The sequence below is a fragment of the Nycticebus coucang genome, chromosome 14 (assembly GCF_027406575.1).
Source record: "Nycticebus coucang isolate mNycCou1 chromosome 14, mNycCou1.pri, whole genome shotgun sequence".
NCBI lineage: Eukaryota > Metazoa > Chordata > Mammalia > Primates > Lorisidae > Nycticebus > Nycticebus coucang.
In genome coordinates this window covers 33323843-33337113 of record NC_069793.1, presented here as the reverse complement: position 1 = coordinate 33337113, position 13271 = coordinate 33323843, and the positions used below count along the sequence as shown (strand labels likewise).

The following is a 13271-nucleotide window of genomic DNA, read 5'->3' as shown; positions in this document are numbered from 1 at the left end:
TGAGAACAGATTTATTGAAGGAGGAGTCATCCCATTCTTTGTAATGGCTTCCATTCTATTTAATGCCTTTATCTCCTACACATTCTTCAAAAAATAAAACTAAGCTTCCTCCTCAGGGGAACCTTTCCAAGGCTCCCCCCTCTCAGACTGAATTAGGTAACTCACATTTGTTCTCTATAGCATTTACAGGATACAAATGACCCTTGAACACAATGGATTTGAAATGCTTGGGTCCTCTGTGCCCAAATTTTTTTCAGTAAATATATTGGGATGACCAGGCACAGTGGCTCAAGTCTGTAAGCCTAGAATTCTGGGATGCCAAAGCAGGTGGACTGCTTGAGCTGAGGAGTGAGACCCCATCTGTACAAATAAAAAAACTAGCCAGGCGCTGTTGCTGGAGCCTGTAGTCCCAGCTTCTTGGGAGGCTGAGACCTCCCAAGAGGATGGCTTGAGCCCAAGAGTTTGAGGTTGCTGTGAGCTATGACATCACAACACTAAAACAGAGGGCAACCAGGGGAGGGGAGGAGAAATTGGGAAATTGTTAAATTTGGGGGGAAGATATGTAACAATGCGAAAAAACTCATAGATTAACTGTGTAGAAATATAAAAAAATAAGAAAAAGGTATGGCATGAATGCAATAAATGTATTGATACCAGTCTACCATTTACTAGCATAAAATATACATGAATCTATTATAAAGTTAAAATTTATGAAAACTTACACAAACCTTACAGACTATATGTGGTTCCAGGTATGTTGTGCCATTTGCAGTAGACAGAAACATAAATTATTATATCATAATTGCATAAAATTAAGTGTAATACATCTTGTACTACTGTCATGTCATAGCCACCCCTGTTGATATTGCAGTGAGCTCAAACATTGCAAGTATCCACTTAAAACACCATGAGATGCTAATCATCTCAATGTTAGCAGTTTGAATCTCCAGTAAATAGCATATAGCAGTAAAAAATGACTTCTCGGGATTCCTGTATATTTTTCTTTGTGTTTAATCCAACACTGTAAACCTCAAATAACGTCATGAAATGCCAGTAATGATGTTGGAAGTCCTCCCAAAAAGCAGAGAAAAGTAACCACCCTAGAAGAAAAAAGTAGAATTGCTTGATCCATACCACAGATTAAGGTCTGTAGCTGAAGTTGCCCATCATTTCAAGATAAACAAATCCAAATTAAAGATTGTTTTCAAAAAAAAAAAAAAAGAGGAAATCTATAAAGCAATGCTACAGCTATGTCAGCAGGCTAAAAACTGCACTTTTTGCAAAGTACCTTTTTATCTTATATTGAAATACAGCTTTTATATGGGTGCAGGATTACTATACGAAAGGCATACATAGAGATGCCAATATAATTTGGATGAAAAAAATGAAAGACCACTCTATGACAACTTAAAGCAAAAGCAAAATGCAGGATCTAAAGCTAGAGATTAATGCCACCAAAGGATGGTTTGATAATTTTATAAAGAAGCTTGGCTTTAAAAATGTCAAGAAAATGGGAGTAGCAGCTTCTTGCTGACCAAGACACAGCAGGTAAGTTCCCAGACACCATTTAGAAAATCGTTGAGGAGAAAGGATAGCTGCTTAAACAAGGTTTTTCTTTTTTTCTTGGTGACAGGGTCTTGTTTTATCCCCCAAGCTGGAATGAAGTGGTTGATCATAGCTCATTGCAGCCCTGAACTCCTAAGGTCAAGCCATCTTCCTGCTTCAGCCTTCTGCCCCCAGCTAATGTCTTTTTTTTTTTTTTCTTGTAGAAATGAGGTCTTGCTATGTTGCCCAAGCTGGTCACAAACTTCTGGTCTCAAAGTTATCCTCTTGCGTTGGCCTCCCAAAGTGCTGGGATTATAGACATGAGCTACTTCACTGAACAAGTTTTTAAACTGATAGGGGCCATCTACAGCAAACCCACAGCCAATATCCTCCTGAATGGAGTTAAATTGAAATAATTTCCACTCAGATCAGGAACCAGACAAGGCTGCCTATTGTCTCCACTGCTCTTTAACATTGTAATGGAAGTTTTAGCCATCACAATTAGAAAAGAAAAGGCGATCAACGGTATCCATATAGGGTCAGAAGAGATCAAACTTTCGCTCTTTGCAGATGATATTATTGCATATCTGGAAAACCCCAGGATTTCTACTACAAAACTCTTAGAAGTGATCAAGGAATACAGCAGCGTCTCAGGTTACAAAATCAACATTCATAAATCGGTAGCCTTTATATATACCAACAACAGTCAAGCTGGAAAAACAGTTAAGGACTCTATTCCATTCACAGTAGTGCCAAAGAAAATGAAATATTTGCGACTTTATCTAACAAAGGACATGGAAGACCTCAATAAAGAGAACTATGAAACTCTAAGAAAAGAAATAGCTGAAAATGTTAACAAATGCAAAAAATACCATGCTCATGGCTGGAAAGAATCAACATTATTAAAATGTCCATACTACCCAAAGCAATATATAATTTCAATGCAATCCCTATTAAAGCTCCACTGTCATACTTTAAAGATCTTGAAAAAACAATACTTCGTTTTATATGGAATCAGAAAAAACCTCGAATAGCCAAGACATTACTCAGAAATAAAAACAAAGCAGGAGGAATCACGCTACCAGACCTCAGACTATACTATAAATCAATAGTGATCAAAACAGCATGATATTGGCACAAAGACAGAGAAGTAGATGTCTGGAACAGAATAGGGAACCAAGACATGAACCAAGCTACTTACCGTTATTTAATCTTTGACAAGCCAATTAAAAACATTCAGTGGGGAAAAGATTCCCTATTTAACAAATGGTACTGGGTAAACTGGCTGGCAACCTATAGAAGACTGAAACTGGACCCATACCTTTCACCATTAACTAAGATAGACCCTGACTGGATCAAAGATTTAAACTTAAGACATGAAACTATAAAGATACTAGAGGAGAGTGCAGGGAAAACCCTTGAAGAAATCGGTCTGGGTGAGTGTTTCATGAGGAGGACCCCCTGGGCAATTGAAGCAGCTTCAAAAATACACTACTGGGACTTGATCAAACTAAAAAGCTTCTGCACTGCCAAGAACACAGTAAGTAAAGCAAGCAAACAGCCCTCAGAATGGGAGAAGATATTTACAGGTTATGTCTCTGACAAAGGTTTAATAACCAGAATCCACAGAGAACTCAAACGCATTAGCAAGAATAGAACAGGGGATCCCATCGCAGGCTGGGCAAGGGATTTGAAGAGAAACTTCTCTGAAGAAGACAGGCGCGCAGCCTTCAGACATATGAAAAAATGCTCATCATCTTTAATCATCAGAGAAACGGAAATCAAAACTACTTTGAGATATCATCTAACTCCAGTAAGATTAGTCCACATCACAAATCCCAAGACAAGAGATGTTGGCACGAATGTGGAGAAAAGGAAACACTTTTGCACTGCTGGTGGGAATGCAAATTAATACATTCCTTTTAGAAACAGATATGGAGAACACTTAGAGATCGAAAAATAGATCTACCATTCAATCCTGTAATCCCTCTACTGGGCATATACCCAGAAGACCAAAAATCACATCATAACAAAGATATTTGTACCAGAATGTTTATTGCAGCCCTATTCATAATTGCTAAGTCATGGAAGAAGACCAAGTGCCCATCAATCCACGAATGGATTAATAAATTGTGGTATATGTACACCATGGAATATTATGCAGCCTTAAAGAAAGATGGAGACTTTACCTCTTTCATGTTTACATGGATGGAGCTGGAACATATTCTTCTTAGGAAAGTATCTCAAGAATGGAAGAAAAAGTACCCAATGTACTCAGGCCTACTATGAAACTAATTTAGGGTTTTCACATGAAAATTACAACCCAGTTACAACCTAAGAATAGGGGGAAGGGGGAAAGGGAGGGAAGGGAGGGGGGAGGTGGGTAGAGGGAAGGGGATCGGTGGGATTACACCAGTGGTGCATCTTACTAGGGTATATGTGAAACTTGGTAAACGGTCTGTGAAGCTAGTGAATGATGCCCCAAGATGTATCAATGTACACAGCTATGATTTAATTAAAAAAAAAAGGAAATAAATAAATAAATAAAATAAAAAATAAATAAAATGTCCATACTCCCCAAAGCAATATACAATTTTAATGCAATCCCTATTAAAGCTCCACTGTCATACCTTAAAGATCTTGAAAAAATAATACTTCGCTTTATATGGAATCAGAAAAAACCTCGAACAGCCAAGACATTACTCAGAAATAAAAACAAAGCAGGAGGAATCATGCTACCAGACCTCAGACTATACTATAAATCAATAGTGATCAAAACAGCATGGTACTGGCACAAAAACAGAGAAGTAGATGTCTGGAACAGAATAGGGAACCAAGAGATGAATCCAGCTACTTACCATTATTTGATCTTTGACAAGCCAATTAAAAACATTTAGTGGGGAAAAGATTACCTATTTAACAAACGATGCTGGGTGAACTGGCTGGCAACCTGTAGAAGACTAAAACTGGACCCACACCTTTCACCATTAACTAAGATAGACTCTCACTGGATCAAAGATTTAAACTTAAGACATGAAACTATAAAAATACTATAGGAGAGTGCAGGGAAAACCCTTGAAGAAATCGGACTGGGTGAGTATTTTATGAGAAGGACCCCCTGAGGCAATTGAAGCAGCTTCAAAAATACATTACTGGGAACTGATCAAACTAAAAAGCTTCTGCACAGCCAACAACACAGTAAGTAAACCAAGCAAACAGCCCTCAGAATGGGAAAATATATTTGCAGGTTATGTCTCTGACAAAGGTTTAATAACCAGAATCCACAAAGAACTCAAACGTATAAGCAAGAAAAGAAGAAGTGATCCCATTGCAGGCTAGGCAAGGGACTTGAAGAGAAACTTCTCTGAAGACAGGCACACGGCCTACATACATATGAAATAATGCTCATCATCTTTAATCATCAGAGAAATGCAAATCAAAACTACTTTGAGATAGCATCTCATTCCAGTAAGATTAGCCCACATCACAAAACCGAAGACCAGAGATGTTGGCGCAGATATGGAGAAAAAGGAACACTTCGGTGGTGCTTGTGGCTCAGTGAGTAGGGCGCCGGCCCCATATACAGAGGGTAGCGGGTTCAAACCCAGCCCTGGCCAAACTGCAATAACAACAACAAAATAGCCAGGGATCTGGAGATTCCTGTGAGCTGTGATGCCATGGCACTCTACTGAGGGCGACAAAGTAAAACTCCGTCTCAAAAAAAAAAAAAAAGAAAAAGGAACACTTCTACACTGCTGGTGGGAATGCAAATTAATATATTCCTTTTGGAAAGATGTTTGGAGAACAGTTAGAGATTTCAAAATAGATGTGCGATTCAATCCTATAATTCCTCTACTAGGTACATACCCAGAAGACCGAAAATCACATAACAAAGATATTTGTACCAGAATGTTTATTGCAACCCAATTCATAATTGCTAAGTCATGGAAAAAGCCCAAGTGCCCATCGATCCACGAATGGATTAATAAATTGTGGTATATGTACACAATGGAATATTAAGCAGCCTTAAAGAAAGATGGAGACTTTACCTGTTTCATGTTTACATAGATGGAGCTGGAATATATTCTTCTTAGTAAAGTATCTCAAGAATGGAAGAAAAAGTATCCAATGTACAGCCCTACTATGAAACTAATTTATGGCTTTCACATGAAAGCTATAACCCAGTTATAACCTAAGAATAGGGGGAAGGGGGAAAGGGAGCAGAGGGAGAGGGGAGGTTGGGTGGAGGGAGGGTGATTGGTGGGATTACACCTGTGGTGCATCTTACAAGGATACATGTGAAACTTAGTAAATGTAGAATATAAATGTCTTAACACAATAACTAAGAAAATGCCAGGAAGGCTATGTTAACCAGTTTGATAAAAATTTGTTAAACGGTCTATAAAACCAGTGTATGGTGCCCCATGATCGCATTAATGTACACAGCTATGATTTAATTAAAAAAAAAAATTTAATGAAAGCAACCTTGACCAAAGCTTCCAGCTGGTATAGTAAGTTTTTTTTCTCTAAACATGGTTCTTTAAAAAGACAAAAAAAATTTTAAAGCCTCCAAAAATGAAAAGCTACAGTTGCTATTATGAATCAGTCAAAAAGTTTCAATAGATCACTGAGATTTAAAAGAATTCAGTGGTAAGAATTTCCATGAGGGGGGAGGAGACAAGATGGCTGACTGAAGCCAGCTTTCCACAGAGGCTCCCGTCCAGTAGGAGAGTTAAAGGACAAAAATTCAGCAAATAACCTGGTGGATTTGAGCTGCACTAAGAGAGAAGGTTGAAGAACGCACGTCAACCCCGCTGAGGCGAGGTGCGACCACAAGGATACAAACAAAAGGTACAAAATCCATCACCAAGCAGAAGAGAGTTCCCCTCCCCCATGAGAACGGCTCAGAGTGGCCCACAAACAACCGGGCAAAGTTCAAAGGTCCACCCACTACACTCCACGGGAGAGACCCTCTAAAAACTGGACTTACCTCCCCTACTAGGGTGCCATGGCGTCCTCCTGCCAGGCATAAAACGTTATAAACTGTATAAAGTCTCTACCTGGAATTCTGAGCTCCCAGTGCACCCCTTCACTAACACTGAGGTCTGGAGGCCAATCCCAGTCGGCGGAGAGGGGACCGCACCGGAGTGGCAGTTCCCTGAGGCACAGTGTGACAGCTGTCTTTTGGTGACAATACGGCCAGGCATTAAGACTGTGTAAAGTTGTGTGTGTTCTCTGCCCGCAACCCCAGGCTCCCAGCGCTCCCCGCACTCCCCTCTGCTCTCACTCCAAGGTCTGGAGGCCTATCCCCCAGGGGTCCAGACTCTTGGGTGATTGCTCGAGGGGTGTAGACAGTGCTGGGCTACAGCCTGTCGGTGCAGACTCTGGGGTACGGGAGCGGAGAGAGGACGGTTGGCCAGAAGGGAGTTACACCGGAGCAGTGGTTGCCTGAGCCATAAAAGAGCAGCCCTCTTGGGCGGCGCCTGTGGCTCAGTCGGTAAAGCGCTGGCCCCATATACCGAGGGTGGCGGGTTCAAGCCCGGCCCTGGCCAAACCGCAACCAAAAAAATAGCCGGGCATTGTGGCTGGCGCTTGTAGTCCCAGCTACTCGAGAGGCTGAGGCAAGAGAATCGCTTAAGCCCAGGAGTTGGAGGTTGCTGTGAGCTGTGTGAGGCCACGGCATTCTAAAGTGAGACTCTGTCTCTACAAAAAAAGAAAAAAAAACAAACAAACAAAAAAAGGAACAGAAGCCCTCTTTTGCTAGAAATACGGCTCATCACGGAATATTCTGAAGCCACACCCCCTATCTCCCTGGGCAACCAGAGACTCTAAGTATAGGATTTGCCTGAGGCTACTCTAACTTGCAAACCAGGGAAACTCCCAGGGCGGGGCTGACCCAGAGGTCCGCATTACTAAACCTAAGACGCACCTGGCCCTCAAGGGACCATCAGCCTACAGACAATACAAGAGCAAAGACAAGCTGATTTGGAACTCAATTCAGCTTCTCTTCTGCAGGGGAACTGCAGACTTGTTCTGTTCTGTTCTGTCAGTAACATTAATCAGGGGTGAGACTGGACCTGAGTGAAAACCCCCCAACCTTCATCAAGGGCTCGAGGTTGTCAGGCCTCACCTCCTCCTGCTAGAGAGAGAGCACAGTGGCCTGGCAGACTTCCTTGTGATTCAGGCAGGTGCAAACTCCTGGAGTACCGATTCACGACAGGCAACTGGGTCAGCCAACTGCAGGGCTATCAGTGACTGGGTGTGACAGTGGTGCAAGGTGGGGAAGGAGGCAGCAACCTTCCCAGACTGATCTATTGGCTGGGTGGCCCCTCCTGACTCCACGCAGCACTGGAGCAAGCCACACCAGAGTAGTCACCAGACCCCTGTGATCCAGTTCCCAGAGACCTCTTAAACTCTCTCACCTGAGACAGGTGCAGACTGACACAATTGAGTTGGACTTTTTGAACTGAACCAATCGCCTGAGGACAAATCAGGTGGTGGTAGGAAGGCTTGATTTTTCTTTTCCAATTGTTTGCCAGTGGGGGGTGGGGTGACTTAATTGCTGATATTTCTCCACAGCTGAGACTTCAATTCAGAGTATCTGTTTCGTTAGGGTGGAACAGCAACCACCTGAAAATAAGACAGACCCACTTAGCCCCACCACACCAGACAGGGCCCCAGTTTCTCAGCCACAACACTGTACAAGCCCTCGACAAAGCCCCAGGGGAAAAAATCAGAGGGTGTAAAACAACCATGGGGCGGAATCAGCGGAAAAACTCTGGTAACATGAATAACCAGAATAGATCAAACCCCCCCCCCCAAGGAAAGATATGGCAGATGTAATTGAAGATCCCATTCATAAATAACTGGCAGAGATGTCAGAAATCGAATTCAGAATTTGGATTGCAGAAAAGATTAACAAAGTGGAATTAGGAATTCGAGGAGAAATTCAAAAGTTGTCTCAAGAATTTCACGACTTTAAAGACAGAACCACCAAAGATTTAGACACACTGAAGCAAGAATTTGCAGCCCTCAAAGATATGAAAAATACAGTAGAATCCCTCAGCAACAGAATGGAGCAAGTAGAAGAAAGGATTTCTGACAATGAAGATAAAGCCTTTGAATGCTCCCAAACTATCAAAGAGGCAGAGAAATGGAGAGCAAAAATGGATCATTCTCTCCTAGAGCTCTGGGATAATTCGAAGAAGGCAAATATCCGAATCATAGGAGTTCCAGAAACAGATGAAGTGGCATCGCTGGGCACAGAGGCCCTTCTGCATGAAATTATGAAAGAGAATTTTCCAGATACGCCTAGAGATTCTGAAATTCAGATAGCGGACAGCTTCAGAACCCCAGCACGACTCAACCCCAATAAGACATTCCCCAGGAATATCACAATTAACTTCACTAAAGTTAATATGAAGGAGAAAATCCTCAAAGCTGCCAGGAGAAAGAAAACCATTCCCTTCAAAGGGAAGAATATTAGAATGACTGCAGATCTCTCTGCTGAAACTTTTCAAGCCAGAAGAGGGTGGTCACCTACTTTTAATCTCCTAAAGCAAAATAACTTTCAACCCCGGATCTTGTATCCAGCTAAACTGAGTTTCATTTATGATGGAGAAATTAAATACTTTCATGACATTCATATGTTGAAGAAATTTGCCATAACCAAACCAGCTCTTCAGGATATTCTCAGACCTATCCTCCATAATGACCAACCCAATGCTATACCACAAAAGTAAACTCACTCAGAAACTTCGGATCAAACTCCAATTTCCACACTGGCGAAAGGATTAAAAATGCCCACTGGACTTTTGAAAAACTCGATACCCAAAACTTCACCAGACTTATCAATATTCTCCATTAATGTGAACGGCTTAAACTGTCCTCTAAAGAGGCACAGGTTAGCTGACTGGATACAAAAACTCAGGCCAGATATTTGTTGCATACAAGAGTCACATCTTGACTTAAAGACAAATACAGACTCAGGTTGAAAGGATGGTCATCCATATTTCAGGCAAATGATAACCAGAAAAAAGCAGGTGTTGCAATTTTATTTGCAGATACAATAGGCTTTAAACCAACAAAAGTAAGGAAGGACAAGAATGGTCACTTCATATTTGTTAAGGGTAATACTCACTATGATGAGATCTCAATTATTAATATCTATGCACCCAACCAGAATGCACCTCAATTTATAAGAGAAACTCTAACAGACATGAGCAACTTGATTTCCTCCAGCTCCATAATCATCGGAGATTTCAACACTCCTTTCAGAGTGTTGGATGGATCCTCCAACAAGAAGCTGAGCAAAGAAATCTTAGATTTAAACCTAACCATACAACATTTGGATTTAGCAGACATCTACAGAACATTTCATCCCAACAAAACTGAATACACATACTTCTCATCAGTCCATGGAACTTACTCCAAAATCGATCACGTCTTAGGTCACAAGTCTAACCTCAGTAAATTTAAAGGAATAGAAATTATTCCATGCATCTTCTCGGACCATCATGGAATAAAACTTGAGCTAAGTAACAACAGGAATCTGCATACTCATACAAAAACATGGAAGTTAAATAACCTTATGCTGAATGATAGCTGGGTCAGAGATGAGATTAAGAAAGAAATCGCCAATTTTTTGTAACAAAACAACAATGAAGACACGAACTATCAGAACCTCTGGGACACTGCAAAGGCAGTTGTAAGAAGGAAATTTATAACACTGCAAGCCTTCCTCAAGAGAACAGAAAGAGAGGAAGTTAACAACTTAATGGGACATCTCAAGCAACTGGAAAAGGAAGAACATTCCAACCCGAAACCCAGTAGAACAAAAGAAAAAAACAAAATTAGAGCAGAATTAAATGAAATTGAAAACAAAAGAATAATACAACAGATCAATAAATTAAAAAGCTAGTTTTTCAAAAAGGTCAATAAAATAGATAAACCTTTGGCCAACCTAATCAGGAAAAAAAGAGTAAAATCTCTAATCTCATCAATCAGAAACGACAAAGACGAACTAACAACAGACTCCTTAGAAATCTAAAAAATCCTTAATGAATATTACAAGGAACTGTATTCTTAGAAATATGAAAATCTGAAGGAAATTGACCGATACTTGGAAGCACATCACCTTCCAAGACTTAGCCAGAATCAAGTGGAAATGTTGAACAGACCCATATCAAGTTCGGAAATAGCATTAACCATACAAAACCTCCCTAAAAAGAAAAGCCCGGGACTAGATGGTTTCACGTCAGAATTCTACCAAACTCTAAAGAGGAATTAGTACCTATATTACTCAACCTGTTACAAAAGGTAGAAAAAGATGGAAGACTACCTAACACGTTCTATGAAGCAAACAGCACCCTGATCTCCAACCCAGGAAAAGACCCAACAAGAAAAGAAAATTATAGACTGATATCATTAATGAATATAGATGCAAAAATATTCAACAAGATCCTAACAAACAGACTCCAGCAATACATCAAACAAATTATACATCATGACCAAGTCGGTTTTATCCCAGGGTCTCAAGGCTGGTTCAATATACGTAAATCTATAAATGTAATCCAGCACATAAACAAATTAAAAAACAAAGACCATATGATTCTCTCAATCGATGCAGAAAAAGCTTTTGATAACATCCAGCATCCCTTCATGATCAGAACACTTAAGAAAATCGGTATAGAAGGGACATTTCTTAAACTGATAGAGGCCATCTATGGCAAACCCACAACCAATATCCTATTGAATGGAGTTAAATTGGAATCATTTCCACTCAGATCAGGAACGAGACAAGGCTGCCCATTGCCTCCACTGCTTTTTAACATTGTAATGGAAGTTTTAGCCACTGCAATTAGGGAAGAAAAGGTGATCAAGGGTATCCATATAGGGTCAGAAGAGACAGATGATATGATAGTATACCTGGAAAACACTAGGCATTCTACTACAAAACTCTTAGAAGTGATCAAGGAATACAGCAGCGTCTCAGGTTACAAAATCAACATTCATAAATCGGTAGCCTTTATATATACCAACAATAGTCAAGTTGAAAAAACAGTTAAGGACTCTATTCCCATTCACAGTAGTGCCAAAGAAGATGAAATATTTGGGAGTTTATCTAACAAAGGACGTGAAAGATCTCTATAAAGAGAACTATGAAACTCTAAGAAAAGAAATAGCTGAAAATACTAACAAATGCAAAAACATACCATGCTCATGGCCAGGAAGAATCAACATTGTTAAAATGTCCATACTAATTGCAATCAGTGTAACCTGGCTTATTATACCCTCAATGAATCCCCAACAATAAAAAAAAAAAAGTCCATACTACCCAAAGCAATATATAATTTCAATGCAATCCCTATTAAAGCTCCACTGTCATACTTTAAAGATCTTGAAAAAACAATACTTTGTTTTATATGGAAGCAGAAAAAAACCTCGAATAGCCAAGACATTACTCAGAAATAAAAACAAAGCAGGAGGAATTATGCTACCAGACCTCAGACTATACTACAAATCGATAGTGATCAAAACAGCATGGTATTGGCACAAAAACAGAGAAGTAGATGTCTGGAACAGAATAGGGAACCAAGAGATTAATCCAGCTACTTACCGTTATTTAATCTTTGACAAGCCAATTAAAAACATTCAGTGGGGAAAAGATTCCCTATTTAACAAATGGTGCTGGTTGAACTGGCTGGCAACCTGTAAAGACTGAAACTGGACCCACACCTTTCACCATTAACTAAGATAGACCCTAACTGGATCAAAGCTTTAAACTTAAGACATGAAACTATAAAGATACTAGAGGAGAGTGCAGGGAAAACCCTTGAAGAAATCGGTCTGGGCGAGTGTTTTATGAGGAGGACTCCCCGGGCAATTGAAGCAGCTTCAAAAGTACACTACTGGGACTTGATCAAACTAAAAAGCTTCTGCACAGCCAAGAACACAGCAAGTAAAGCAAGCAAACAGCCCTCAGAATGGGAGAAGATATTTGCAAGTTATGTCTCCGGCAAAGGTTTAATAACCAGAATCCACAGAGAACTGAAACGCATTAGCAAGAATAGAACAAGGGATCCCATCACAGGCTGGGCAAGGGATTTGAAGAGAAACTTCTCTGAAGAAGACAGGTGCGCAGCCTTCAGACATATGAAAAAATGCTCACCATCTTTAATCATCAGAGAAACGCAAATCAAAACTACTTTGAGATACATTCTAACTCCAGTGAGACTAGCCTATATCACAAAATCCCAAGACCAGAGATGCTGTCACGGATGTGGAGAAAAGGGAACACTTTTGCACTGCTGGTGGGAATGCAAATTAATACATTCCTTTTGGAAAGAGATATGGAAAACACTTAGAGATCTAAAAATAGATCTACCATTCAATCCTGTAATCCCTCTACTGGGCATATACCCAGAAGACCAAAAATCACATCATAACAAAGATATTTGTACCAGAATGTTTATTGCAGCCCAATTCGTAATTGCTAAGTCATGGAAGAAGCACAAGTGCCCATCGATCCACGAATGGATTAATAAATTGTGGTATATGTACACCATGGAATATTATGCAGCCTTAAAGAAAGATGGAGACTTTACCTCTTTCATGTTTACATGGATGGAGCTGGAACATATTCTTAGTAAAGTATCTCAAGAACGGAAGAAAAAGTACCCAACGTACTGAGCCCTACTATGAAACTAATTTAGGGTTTTCACATG

At 40.2% G+C, this 13271-nt stretch overlaps 1 protein-coding gene across 7 annotated transcripts in view; it reads right to left on the bottom strand.

Moving 5' to 3' along the window:
* The window catches only part of IMMP1L (inner mitochondrial membrane peptidase subunit 1), a 103247-nt gene that overhangs the window by 88825 nt on the left and 1151 nt on the right, over positions 1–13271 (bottom strand). For 2 of the 7 annotated variants that reach the window (XM_053562873.1, XM_053562871.1), the window contains exon 2: positions 7968–8175. The exons of the other annotated variants lie outside the window; for them this stretch is intronic. The gene's annotated coding sequence lies outside the window, so the exon portion shown is untranslated. The remainder of the gene's footprint in view (positions 1–7967; positions 8176–13271) is intronic. 7 annotated transcript variants of the gene reach the window in all.